This window comes from Excalfactoria chinensis, chromosome 4 (genome assembly GCF_039878825.1).
Source record: "Excalfactoria chinensis isolate bCotChi1 chromosome 4, bCotChi1.hap2, whole genome shotgun sequence".
Taxonomy (NCBI): domain Eukaryota; kingdom Metazoa; phylum Chordata; class Aves; order Galliformes; family Phasianidae; genus Excalfactoria; species Excalfactoria chinensis.
The window spans coordinates 60,897,418-60,912,273 of NC_092828.1; the positions used below are offsets into that span (position 1 = coordinate 60,897,418).

General features: G+C 34.4%; 1 long non-coding RNA gene across 1 annotated transcript in view; it reads right to left on the reverse strand.

Annotated features, from left to right (window-relative positions):
- Positions 1-14,856, reverse strand: part of LOC140252139 (uncharacterized) — a 215,833-nt gene that overhangs the window by 84,026 nt on the left and 116,951 nt on the right. The gene's annotated exons all lie outside the window — the stretch shown is intronic.

The window sequence follows — 14,856 nt, forward strand, 5'->3', positions numbered from 1 at the left end:
ACTACTATGTAAAGTTGTGAGCTATTAGATACCTAACTGTAAACATCTATTGTCATTTTAAATGTCCTAAATTTTCTTATATTGTCTCCAGCTTCAGCTCTGAAAAAAAAGGTCCTAATTTTGTATCTATCAGAATATCCTGAAGTCTTCTATACAACAGGGAAATCTAAACAATCAATAGAAGCCTATGATTAAGTGACTAATTTGCAACCAAATGACATATCATTCAAGTTCATTTTTACCAGTTCATACAAGTTCATTTTCCCTCTTTGTTAAAACTAATTTATTTTATTTAACAGGTCCTTCTTAGTGGTATTTCTCCACATAAAAACATAATATATTAAGAAAAAGAAGAACACTATTATTTTTTCTCTTCAGGTGTATGTAACCTTCATTGATGTTAAAGGCACCAAGTCTCTGCTGGCAGCATGCACAGAACAGACCTCCTTGAGGACAGAGTGTATCAAATACTGCTATCAACTAGTGAAGATAAATCAGGCTCCCGTTAATAGAAAGACACAGTAATTTTTGCTTGTGTGCTCTACAAAGGTAGCCTCGTAATAAGCTAACAGCTCAGGAAATGCAATCTGGTTGGAAAGTAACCCCCAAGGGAGATCATACTGTTATATTATTTGTACATTTTTTGTCATGGCAGTATAAACGCTATTGTCAGTTTGATTTCTTTCATTGTAGTTTAACACATTTTTAATCTGATAAAAAACAAAAAACAACAACTAAAGTCTTTATTAAAAAAAAAAGAAAAGAAAAATCTAAGGTTATTTCTCTCTACTTACTCCAAGAAGTGATTATGTTGTCTAAAATCATGAGCTCTGAGTTTCAGAAGAGAAAATCAGAGAAAAAGATTGTCTCTGCCTCTATGTAGTACAGTATACTCTATGGAGATTAGCTTTGCAGCAAATTAAATTTGTAATATTGGATGCATTTGGTCTGGATGGTCTTAGAGATCTTTTCCAACATTGGTGATTCTATGGTCCTATGACTGTCTTTTGTATTTAGTAGTGACTAAGGCTTGTTCATACCTATCTTTTATGTGCACCTACATTTTGTTAAGATAGCATCAATGGCAGGAAAGAGTAGGAAAGAGTACTTGAATATTAGTATGGAAAAAAAAGTACAACCAGCAACTACAGACATATAGAAGGATTTTTTTGTCTCAGTTGTTTGTAGAGATAGATAGAGAATCGTCATGGAATACAATCACAGAATGGGTTGGGCTGGAAGGGCTTCCAAGTCCCCTGCCATGAACAGGTTCTATGAGATTTAATCCTTTGCTACCAAAATCTTTTCAGCAGTTTGCCATGAACTCTATTTTACAGTATGAGAGGGAATTAAGCTATAGTCCAAGCAGTAAAAGAAGCACATGCACCCCTGAACTAAGTCATACTCAAAAGTACATTTCTTGAACTACTAACTTTTAAAGGTAGAGGCACCAGTAAAATCACAGACCAGTGAGCATTTGAACACTTTCAGATATATATTCACACACAGTATATTTCATTGTATGATCCACATACAAAAGATTAACGTCTCATTTTCTTTATATATTCTGAGTTATTTCTGTAAATAGACAATAATAGCCAATCGAGTGAGTAATTGGCAACATGTCCCAAAAGAGCAGTCTAAGACCTTGCTGATTTGTGGCATCTCAGACCAATAACATGGCATTTGCAGCAAAGTGGCAACCTTGAAGTAACCAATCCCTTCAGCATGTTAAAGCGACTAGGTGTTATCAAGTGTTGTTTGAAAGGGTGATGGACTCTATCAGAATTTCAGCTGTATTGTTCAGTTTAAAAAAAAGAGAAAAAAAAATCTTCTAAATTTACTTTTTCTTTTACATTTTCTTTACATATACAGGTACAGAAAAGTCAATCATTGCTAACTTACAAGTTCAGATGTTATCTTTACTTTCATGAGAGTATTTACTTTTTTATGTACTTTTAACTCAGGTTGAGATAGGACTTACTTTTTTTGAAAATGTGCCTAGCTCCTTTCTTTCTTTCCCTCATCTAGAAACTTAGCTAGGAAGATTACACCCAGTATTTGATTCCATTTGTAATGAAATAGTTATTCAAAAGCAGTGAGACATTCCATTTTAATATAGCACTGACTCAATAGCTTATATAAGTATCATCAGAAAAAGAAAAAAGAAAAATCCTACTATCTATTACAATACTATTTTCTCCTAAACTCTACTACAGGTTTCTTTACTGAGTTTATTTTGCTCATCTGTAGTGAAATGAACATAAATATTCAGGGGAAAAAAACAAAAACAAAAAACCAACACCCAAAAAGCAATATTTCTTTAGCCTTGTTTTTTCAGATATATTTATCACCAACAGCACTTCTGCATGTATATCCAGGAGTTGTAGAAATTACATATTTGTTTTTGTGAGTCAGAGCAGTAAAACAGTGGTAAAACTCCATCTGGCAAGCAAACAAAAGTTCATTTTAGTGTTTCTGTTACAGTTAAGTGTTATTCAAGATTCTCATTACACTTGTCATCCTAGTGCAAGGTTAATTAGAATTAATAAATGCTGTACTGATCCAAAAGGAAGAAAGGGCAAATGGAGAGAAACATGCTAATTATTATCCATCCAAAGTAAAGAAACTTGACACAGGGCATGCTATGCAGATGGACCCATCTTGAGCTGAAGAATCAAAACAATGAAGTAGAAAAATTGTTCTTCCTTTTGATATTGAATTTAAAAGGCACATTTTCTATCTTAATGCTCTATTTCAAGGAAAATATCATACATAATTCTCGGCATAGAACACGAGGAGCATTTAATCCATTACTGACCTTGGCAATTTATAGATAGCAAATTAATTTTTATGTTTCCCTTGTTTTTCTATCTGTTGAAGAGAAACAATTATTTTTTAATCTACAATGTAAGACATTTTGAAGTGTATGGAACTTCTGAGAAAACTAGATACTGTATCCCTACCTGTTAAAGCACATTTAACAGTGATTTGTATACTAAATAACACAGATATAAATCTGCCTAGGGCCCCAGATTCTCACACTTTTTCTATATACACATACACATGCATGAATACATATCAAAACTGGGAGGCTGCAAAAAGCTTAATGCTTCAGAAGATACAATTGCTTTTTAAAAATGTTCTTATGTAATCTTACCCTTTCCATTGACACTTTATGCATGACTTTTTTGAAAAAAAAATTAAAATGAGAAGTTTCTTTTGAATCAAATACTTTCTATTTCAGGAAAAGCAGCATAGCAAAGAGTTATTATACTTAATTTCTTAAACATCAATGAAAGATGTACTAATCCAATAGAAAATTACAATGTCTTCCTTTCTCTGACAATATACTACCCTACCCCTCTCCTGGTGGCTTTGCTTCTAAACAAGAGTTTAGTTAGACGTTCCACATAAATGGTGTTGAAAACTCAAAGAAAGAATTTCAAATACCTGAGATCCTTATCGCTGTGCATCTCTCTGTATAAATGAATGCACTTTGTAGAAAAGTCTATGAAATTCACATTAAACTTTTAAGAGATGCTGACAACACTTTTTTTTTTTTTTTTTTTTTTTTTTTTTTTTTTTTTTTTAAATCTGGCTAGCACCATCATGGATCACCATTTGTTTCATTTGTTTATGTTTCTATTGCATCCCAGAATTTGGACTGTAGAAATGTGCACTCTGGATTAGGAAATTTATTGGGGAACAATACTGATTTAAAGAATAGTTAGACAAGCTTTAGAGAAAGGAAGAATGTTCTTATATGCTGTATAAAAGTTTGGCAGTTTGTAGGTAAATACAGTGAAGTACAGCCATGTGCAATCAGAAACAAAATGAGTAATGGCAAAACACTTATTTTTCTGGATTGAGCTATAAACTCCCTCTTGCTTACTTGTGACTAAGTACCACATCAGAAGAAAAAACAAAGTAGTGTATTTCACTATTACAGAGCTTATACAGCATGCTGGATCAGAAATTTGCAATGCAACTCTTTGTAATATTTCAGGTGACATAAAGCATTACCTCTGGAGCTTACCTGCTTTGTAAGTGATTTTTTTCTGTATTTGCCTTCAACAAAACTATGACTCAGCTTCAGTGAAGTGTACTCATCAGATGTCCAATATATGTGGCATAATTAACACCACATGCTCTGTTCTTTGAAAATTTCTACTTTAGATTTATAACAAGTCAATAATACTCATCTCTCAAACATTTTTTTCTCCCCCATTTTAGACAAAACATACTTTAAGCAACCTGTCTTGCTTCATAACAGTCAGTGAATGATAAATACGCATTTCTACTTTAAGCAAAGGTTTGAAGGTGCATCAACAAGACATGCAATTCTGACAGGTTGTTCTTCTGTGACCCTCTTCAGGGAACATATTTCAACTTGCATAAGTAACTAAGTGGAATTTATTTTATTTATTAATGTTTGTGAGTTTGTGTTTTAGGATAAACAGTACCAAGAAATGGAAGAAACTGTCACTGTGAGATGTAATTATGTTTATTTTTTTATGTTTGTAGTACCTTAAAGATATGGTATTTCATGCAATGATACTTTTTATTTTGTTTTGTTTTATTTTTAATAGTAAATCCAAATGTTCAGGAAGATCTCAGTGATTACATTATTTGAAAGCAGAATAATCAACTTCGGAGCCCTATAACAGGGTTTTTAGTTTCGATCATCCAATAAACCTCTACAGACTGCAGACTACAGAGTGAGAAACCAGAGATAACACATCACATGGCATTTTATCTTTTCATGAAATACTAGCTGGTAATAAGTTCTGCCTATTAGTCACAGCAAAGTATTTTATTATTTTTATTATTATATATTTTTATTATGAAATATTATATTTTATTATAAACCCTCTCCTTGGAGAGGCTTTCCCTTTCTATCCCATTAAAAAAAAAAATAAAAAAAATTCCTCTTCTGAAAAAGTCTATTTTCAGTCAGTCTTTACCTTGCCCTACTCCTCCCACACATGCGATTATCTCACACTCACAGATGAGATCTCATTAACCTGCCTCATCCCTACAATGTCAGCCTCTCATATCCAGTTTTAAGATTTTCTCACATAAATATTAATGCTGACTTTGGTGTTAGACTTTCATGGAACACAATTTCCCCATAAGAATCTTCAAAAATATTTCTTGACTCCTTTTCTAGGATGTGTGCCATTAACTTTACTGCTACATTTGCTGACCAACAACATATTATATTCTCCTCTTTCCTTCCTCTAATTATTATCTTTCGTCTTGCAGCAAGACCATCCATCAACTCTTACAAATGGAAATTGTTTCTTTGTTCAGTATTTTGTGCAGCAGATAGTTAACTATTAGATGTCAGGAGAAAGAATAAGAAATATTTCTTGAAGTCTGCTGAGTGAGACATCAGTGTGTAAGATGTCAGACTGGAAACCTACTTGCATGAAGTTAAAATGTGTTTGAACCAAACCTGGAATCATAATGTCACTATTTCTATATTTTGTTCTCTAAATGAAATAAATAGAATTTAGACTCGGTTTGTATTTAGGATTTAAAAAGTAAAAATCTCTTTTTCTTCACAATAAGACAACACTCTTTCAAGATCTTTTTTTTTTTTATTTGGTTTGGTTTTTTTTTTTTTTCCTCTATGTATTTTGAAATGAACTTTAATCTAAACATTTCCAATTTGCCATTTGCCAATCATGCAGAGAAGTTATCAGATGCATGGAGTTTAATTAAATATCAGGCAGCAGCCAAAACAGTGCACAGAATTTTGGTAACAAGCTCTGAAGCAATTTACTTCAGGTAATTGGGAGACATTTGGCTCCAGGCTTCTGTCTAAAAGCCACATGGCTGATGTGAAATGAGCTAATCAGTGACTAGAGTCCAGTGGCTAGAGTCCCCATTACCATCACATCCACCCCTTTGTCTGCTGTCTCAGGACAAATCCTGGCTGTGAGTGGAAGCTAAACACACTTTGGGCTGTCTTCCCAGTTTGGTATAAAAGAAACAAACTGATTCATGGAAGTACTGGTGGAAGCAGCTAAGACCAAGGGCTCAGTCCAAGTTCAGGAGTCCACATCTTCCATGGAGGCTGGTAACAGGCCATATGATTTTAGGGGAGAGAGAAATAAACACCTTTCCTATTCTGCTGATTTTATTTCAAGGAGGGGAAGTGAATGGAATAGGTAGAATAATACATAGGCTACTGACAAATATTAGCATGGAGCAGAGTAGTAGTAGTTCCTCCAGAGCTGTAAACATCAAGAAGTTGTGACACAGACACAATATAATGAAATTCACTAAAATAATTTCCATTAAACTCACTTGAGATAGCTTCTGTCATGGAACTTTAATACCAGGCTCCCTTTAGTAATATATCTAAACAACCAACCATCTAAACTAACTTATTCTAGGCTATCAGGATTATTGAATTCTTTAAACACTTCTTCTACAGTACCAGGCAAATTTTGTTAACTGCCTTGATCAGACATATCAGAGGACATAGTGTCTAAAATCCACTGAAAGCTTCTGTACTCAGCCAAGGCCAGCTGAAAGGAAAACACTTGAATCCTGGATCCAGCCTTTTGCAAAAAAGCTGTAAATAACTCATGCTGGTAGGTCCTGTAAGCTTCTGTGATGCAATACTGCTGCTTTCTCTCCAAACCTCCATGTGCCAGATTTCTCTTAAAATTAATAATTTAATTCTGAACTTAATTAGCAATTTTATTACCAAATCTTCAGAAAACATACACCTGAACATGCCACTCAGTCATTATTTTATTACACGGAGTGGTCAAAGAAGAGCTGTACCATGGCTGTGAACACTTTTAGCAGTTCTTTCAGGCAAAGATTTCCTTGCTTGAAACGTGAATTTTGCACTTCACCAGAGGATCTAATTCAGCTGAAGCAAATGTAAAAAGAATCTGATAACAACAGTCCCAAAATGAAACATAAATTAATACTCCACATTTACTGCTTTGATCCATTTTCATATTTTCAAACTTCAACAAAAATAACAGAGGTGATAGAATCAGGAAGAACTAATTTATCTGTAAATCACTGTTTAAGTAATCACCAAAAGGATTACTATGTACCATCAAAAACTCCTGAATGTTTTGCTATTTTTGATCATACCAGTTGCTTGATTAAAAATACACATAACAGACAAAACAAAATACTCTTATGAATAATAAGACTGATGTGATAGTGATGATACAGTCAGATTTCAGAGTTTACTTTCAACAATGTCTTGCTATGCCAGTTCTAAAATTCTGTCCATCATCATGAAATGCACAGTTTCTCAGGCAGCTCCATTCTCAAGAGTTCAATGCACCTTGAGTAAGATGTTTGTAATAAGGCAGCCATGATCAATCTCAAATCATAAATGAAAACATACTTCTCTAGAGTTTTTCAGAAATAAGTCTTTTCAAAGTGACCAGAACAAAAATAAAATATTTAATTTGCTGCAGAACTCCTAGGGGAAAATCGTCCTCTTTGCTATAATTATAAGTGTTCTGAATTGTCTTTAACATCTGCCACTGAGTAGGGTTTGGATACATATGTTATTACTATCTCTGGAAGTGGCATCTTCTGTCTTTTAGAGATGCTACATTCAGCTGCTACAGATAAAAATGCTTCCTACTCACAGAAATGCTTTGTACAGAATAATAAGCAAAAGGGAATTAAGAAATATAATTCCACTCCATAATTCTAAAGTTTTCTGAAAGAATCATACAACTTTAGTGTTTAAATTGAGTTTATCTAAAAAGTGACCTGAATAGGTGCACAAAAGACACACAAGCTAGTACAGATCTTTTAAGTACCGCTGAACTTCTAAAATCACACATCCAACTTAGCTAATTCAAGAAATATGTGCTTAAAACAGATCTTTAATGTAACATTCCAAAGGAACCTAAAATTGCTTTCCTTTAATTGTTATATCAAAATGTATTTTCAGCACTAGAACATTTTTTCCAATAAGCATTTTTCTTGTTATTTGTGTACTTAGTTTCAAACTCAATTATATTTCATGTTATCTAGTTCTTTCATAGGTCTTTGTATGTGATCCAATTTTTATATAAAATACATTAATAAATTAGTGAAATCACATGCATCTATTCACAGACAAAGCAAAGCTCAGACTAGAGCTGACACAGAAATCATTCCATGAAACAGTGAGTTTACAGTCCGTGAAACAGAGGAATCGATGTTTAGGATAAGAAATTAAGAATTTATTATCTAAGAAAGTAGATAAAATCTAGGAAGACAACAGTAATTACTTAAAATAGAATTAAAACCAGACTCCAAGGTTAACATGCCAACTTTCAGGAAAAGGAAAAACTGAAATGGGACTTTTAATGACCATAAATATTCAGAATTTCAGGTTTTAATCATCACTGAAAGATAAGAGAATCACAAAGAAATTGAAAGAAATGCCATCTGTGTAGCTCAGGGCTGTAATAACGGTAGAAAAGAATCAGGGGAGGGACAAAAACAAACCAACGACGGCATTGCCTCATTTGAAAACAACACATTAAATAAAGTGACATAAGTCAAGGCCTTGCTAACTTTCATCAGATTCTCACTGACCTGAGCTTAATCAGTATTTAAAAAAAAAAAAAAAAAAAAAAAAAAAAAAGTTCTAAATTTAATCCAATTAAACAGCTTGCTTAAAAGTATGCTCTCTCATTCTCTTTTGTCACCTTCTACAGGCTTAGAGTTAAAACAAAAAGAGTTCAGAAGACAAATATTTATGATCCCTTATATATCAAAATATTCCTAAATCTTGAAGTCCTAAAGACTATTTCAAGCAAACGATGACAAAATATGCCTTGTGGTCAGTTAGTCTAAATTTCAACAAAGGATTAAACTGTCTCAGGCAGAGTGATCATTAAAGAAAAAGAATATGAGGGCATTAGGAACATCAAGACAGTAGAGAAATAATTTTGTTCTCTTTCACTAGCTGAAAAGCAAAGATTTTGAAGATCTATTGATTATCAGCTTAGTCCAAGAACAGAGCAAGATGACATCAACACATTCCAATGTGGAAAAAGGGAGGAAAGACATTTATATTTCTTGTGTTTTGAAGTCATTAAGATAGTTGCTTAAATTCACTGATCATATGAGCAACTCATCTTGTAAATAATACAGGATTGTGTTATTCAGAGTAGTTTTCCCAGAATAAGATCCTCCCACATTCTGAGGAATAACCCTGTTGAAAATCTTCTAAAAATTTAGTAAAATATAAATATTTATTTATTTATGTATTTATTATCTAATGGGAGATAAAGAAAAGCCGTTTTCAAGTGCTCTTCTGTATCCACATCTTCAGGAAAGTTACCTAAATTCACTTTCTACATGACGTTTTTTTTCATAGTTGCAATCCAGAATGGCTGTAATGTTTTTTGTTTTTTTTTTTTTAGTTCATTTATATACCGGATGTGGAGTTCTTGGGAGATTCAGCAAAACTGATGCAGTTGTACAGAATGAAAGTCAGGCTTAGTCTTTTCCAGGCTGCCGCAGAACTGCTTTTAAATATCATACCATTCCTGCCCTTAGCTATGCTGACTGTTAGGAACCTGCCTTCAGCAGGAAGCTTTCACCGACTCCAAGATTGGCTGTTTGGATTTACAACATTATTTGGCCCCACATTGTAGTGTTTTCCTGACTTCTTTTCCATGGTAGGTTATTTTTTGGTGAGGCTAACAAGGTTATTTAGAACACTCAGATGTCATTCTGACAGGTAATAGCAGGACCCCAGAAGAGATCCAATTTGACAACAATTAGTTCCTTTTTGTACATTATTATAAAGCAACACTTCTTATGCCTTGAAGTAGCCTTAGTAAAGCACTGTTAGAAGAGCTCCTTTCTCCTTCCTCCTTGAAATTCCTTACCTTCACTTCATATTATCAAAGGTGAATTAAATCTAAGAGTAATTAATTCCAAATATACAACTGAAATGCCCAAATTATGCCTCATTCATTCAGGAAACTCCAGTTTTGACCCAGTATGTTTTCTTACTACCAATCACTACGTCATTTCCATCATATTCCTGAAAGCTTTGGGGACAAAATAGAATAAAGGCTTACTCCTAGAGAAACTCACATTCATTCTTTATCATGCGTCAGTTGTAGAAATTTCCCACTGACATTCAACATCTCAGAAATGTGCCTGGTATTTTATAAACTGTGGATATTGTATGATATTATATTAAATGAGAAGAAAATATTAAATGAGATAAAAATATTGTTTTCATTATGAAAAAAGTTAGAGTTGAGAAATACCACAAATATATATACTGGATTTTTTTATTTTTTTTTTTTTTCAGAGATAGTAGCAACAATCATCTCCTATCACAATATTTTTTTTTAATTAAAGAAGGTATCATTACAAAGCTTGTTTATTTTAGAAGTAATGCTGTCAATCAACTTATATTTTGCCAAGATAATTGTTGAAAAGATAAAAGATAAGAAGATAATTGAAAAGTGGAAACTAAGAATGTCAAATTCTTTTGGTTTGGATTCTAGACACATCCCCACCCCCTAGCCAGACACTCCTCTCCTATAAGATATGCAGAAGGCTGTCCACTTGCACTTTGGAGAATATTTGCATAAAAAGGAGGTGATTTTAGTTTAATACACTACAGTAAGGCTCAGGATTATGCTGAAAATTTTAAAATAGTTTCAAAATATGTAGTATTTAAGGTTCTGCCACTAGTAATTAGAGAATATATTAATTAAACTGATAACTGAACAAAGTGGTTAACATCATAGGAAAACAAATAGAATATTAGCAGCAGAGAAAATTAATGCTTTCAATGGAATTTTAAATTAGAGAAACATAAAAGGGGAAGAAAAAATTCTTCATGTTCTTTGTAAACAAAAGAGAGGTTGGATGTAGAAGTGACTGAAGCAAAACAGAGAGGAACTATAATAGTTCTGTTTTTCTAAGTTTCCTGGAATAACGAGTTTAACTGAAATAAGCAGGTTAAAATTTTCACTGCCTCCCCCTCCTTCAACTATTAAAGCATTTAAGTATCTTATTTCCCCCTCCTGTAGAAATGCTCCAAGCTTGGTCACACAGTGGGCATACATACGTATGTCACATGTATGCATAGCCTTCTTTCTCCTACTACCATCTGACATGACAAAAGCATAATAAAGAACTTCATTCTCTGTCTCTCATCTTTCAAACACTTTGTATGTTAAGAATCACTGAAAAACTTTAAGTGCGTACTCTCAAAACTGCACATCCATACAACCTCTGGTAAAACAACAAAGCTCCTTCAAGAGTTCTATGAAATGAATACCAAGATCAAGACTATCAAGCACAAGGCTACCTCCTGTAGTGTTCCTGGTTGCAAAACAGTCTTTTATGATTCTTAAATAATTTATTTATTTCCCACTGTTTCATGAGTGCTTTTCATCGGAAGGATGTTTCAGTCTCAAGAGAAGCCATCATTCTAAACCAATGCAGAAGTAAACACGAGATGAAATTTGAGTCATGAGAAAGTCCTTCATAGTATAAGCACTAGTAACCAGATTTCAATTCCCTAGTAAATCATCGCTCCTGTAAAAGGATTTTCTGTATTTATGTATAAATACTTTTTAAAAACATAATCTGTGATTGTGTTCTAACCCATTTCAATCTCTAAAGAAAGCCTTTAACTCAAATCATATAAATCCTCTAGCAGAACCGTTGTTTTCATGCCTCTGGTTTTGAGAAGTACAAAAACCATGGTACTTGCTTCAGCACTGCCCGGCACTGCTGCCCTATAAAACCAATACTGAATCAGTAGTGGTAGAATAGGTATGTTTTAAATTAGTAATGTTATGTGAAACAAACTTTTTCCTTCTCTGACATTTAATATTTTAAATACCACTGTTCACATGAGACATTCTGGCAGAAGAGATTCAATCCACACCACAATGTAAAATACCAGTGAGCTTGGAAATGCTGCCACTAAATCTGCTTCATCAGGCTTCAATTTGGTGCCAATCTCTTTAAACATTCAGCATTTGTTGCCCTGGTTTCTACATTACTGAAATCCATAACTGAAACAATGAAAAATAAGTAGCATAAGAAACAACAAAAATAAGCATAATAAAGAGTATTTTTTAAATTATCCCCTTGACTACACTGTATCACTGACCACTTGCTAACCATTGCGTTAAAAATTATCACAGCATCTTTTCTATGCCGAAGCTCTCAAAGAGAAGATTTTAGTACAAAGCAACAAATAATGTCTAGATGGGTAGCTCAATAGGCTTTTCATTGGTATTTTCACATCTTGTGAGCCAGGGGCAGTAATGCCTATTGTTTCTTGTTTTCAGTGTACCAACTCCCAGTATGCAACTCTGGTAAAGAGGCTTTCTTCTATATCAGTCTCGGTGTGAAAAATAAAAGTAAAGATTGTTACTGTATGTTACACACAGTCATATATCTGAAAGAAAAAAAAACAGCAAATATTTTTTTCACACAAGTAGGTAAAATGCAGATTTTAATAAAGTAAAATACTTTTTCTACAGAGCTCTTGATTCATGGAATTATAAATGCTTTATGTTACATGAGCTAAAAGACTGAGTGGCAAAATGCATGTATTAGAAAAATACTGAGGATCACATCACTTCTCTGTGAATTCCCTAACCCACCAGTTCTGAAGGAAGCAGTTCCTAAGCCACCAGTTTTGAAGGATCATTTTAATGCATGGACAATAGATATTTTGTTTGATTTACCACATATTCCAATTGCACACTGTCCTGGCAGGATGATTCCCATTACTGAGGCATAGTTATTAACAGCTACAAGGTGTTCAGATGGGAACAGCAAGGAAAGAGGGGAGGAGTGTTGCTATCTGCATCAGGAAAGGAATAGAACATGAAGAGCTGTCCCTGGAGAATACTGATGAGCAAGTTGAAAGCCTGGGAAAGATCATGGAGCAGATCTTCCTGGAAGCTATGCTATGGCAGATAGAAGATAGGAAGGTGATACAAGAGAACCAGCATGGCTTCAACAAGGGCAAATCCTGTCTGACCAACCTTGTGGCCTTTTATGATAGGGTCACTGCATAAATGGAAAAGGGAAGAGCTACCTATGTCATCTATCTCAACTTCAGTAAGGCCTTTAACACAGAACACAACATCCTTCTCTCCAAATTGGAAAGATGTGGATTTGATGGCAGACTGCTCAATGGACAGAGAACTGGATACAGGATTGAGGCTAGAGAGTGGTGGTCAGTGGCTCAGTGTCTGAATGGAGGTCAGTGATGAGTGGTGTCCCCCAGGGGTCAGTGCTGGGACCAATTCTCTTTAATATCTTTATCACTGCCATGGATATCCTCAGTAAGTCTGCTGATGACACTAAGATGTAGGGTGCAGTTGACACACCATAGGGATGGGATGAGCAGTGGGCCCAGGTGACCCTCATGAGGTTCAACAGATCCAAATGTAAGATCTTGCACCTGGGCCAAGGAAACCCTCACTATCAATATAAGCTAGGGGTTGAAAGGACTGAACACATCCCTGCTGAAAAAGACCTGGAGGTAATGGTGGATGGGAAGCTGGACATGAGCCAGCAATGTGTCCTTCTTGCCCAGAAAATCAAACACATCCTGGGCTGCATCAAAAGAAGGCTGGCCAGCAGGATAAGAGGAGTGATCCTGCTCTGCTCTGGTAAGCTCTCACCTGGAATACTGCATCCAGATGTGGAGTCCTCAGTACATGAGACACACGGACTGGTTGGAGGGTGTCCAGAGGAGGGCCACAAAGATGCTTCATGCAATGGAACACCTCTCCTATGAGAACAGGCTGAGGTTGTTCTGAAAAAGTCTTTTACAGTGAGGCTGGTGAGGCACTGGAAAAAGTTGCCCAGAGATATAGTGAATCCCCCATCCTGGGAAACTTTCAAGGCAAAGCTGTATCAGGCCCCAGGCAATCTGATCTAGCTGTAGGTTTCCCTGTTCATTGCAGGGGGGTAGAAATAGTTGACCTTTAAATATCCCTTCCAGCTCTATGGATTCCATGATCTTGCATTTTCCTTCAGCAGTAGATTTCGACACTGAATACTATGCTATGATGCATAATGCTTTATGGCATTTATGTAAAATTCACATCTTGTTTTGTTGTTACTGTTTGTTTTTTGTTTGTTCTTGTTTGTCCAAAGCAGAACATGCAACAGTTTTACTGAAATAATAATAAAAAGCTTTTTTATGTGTTGGTAGTTAGAAGTACTAAACAGAAATTCAAACCTCACTTGTTTAGCACTACCAAAATTTGGCAGTGAAGAGAGCTCTTCCACAGAGTTCAGTGCCTACAATATTTTCAGCACATGCCTCTTAGAAGAAAAAGAGATGAGGATAGTAGGTTAAATAGTAGTGCACAAAATTAGCCTAGAAACACAAATCTTTATTTGCCATAACCACAATTTTTTAAACACAAATATATTACAAGTTCACGTTACCACAATAACACCATTTGCAGATAGTAGAACATTATTAATTCAAATAACAGTTTTTAATTTAGGCTATATTCTATTTTACTGATACAGATTATTGCTTACCAAATTATTTTTAACACTTCCTTCTATTCTCCGTATTTCTACTTCCATTTGTCCATTAATTTGTAATCCATAATCACTGACATGATATATTATAGTAAGGATGCTGCTTTTGACCTTAAAATTACAGTCATTATTTTGGATAATGATTTACAGTTACAGTTGAGATATCTATCTCAACAGATAGTTTGATCTTGTAGCTCTTCCTAATTCCTCCCATTAAAGAGCTACAAGATAAAAATATATGAACTGAAAAAATGGTTTACTTACAGACGACTGAAATTTTAGCAATGATCATTTCTACTTAAA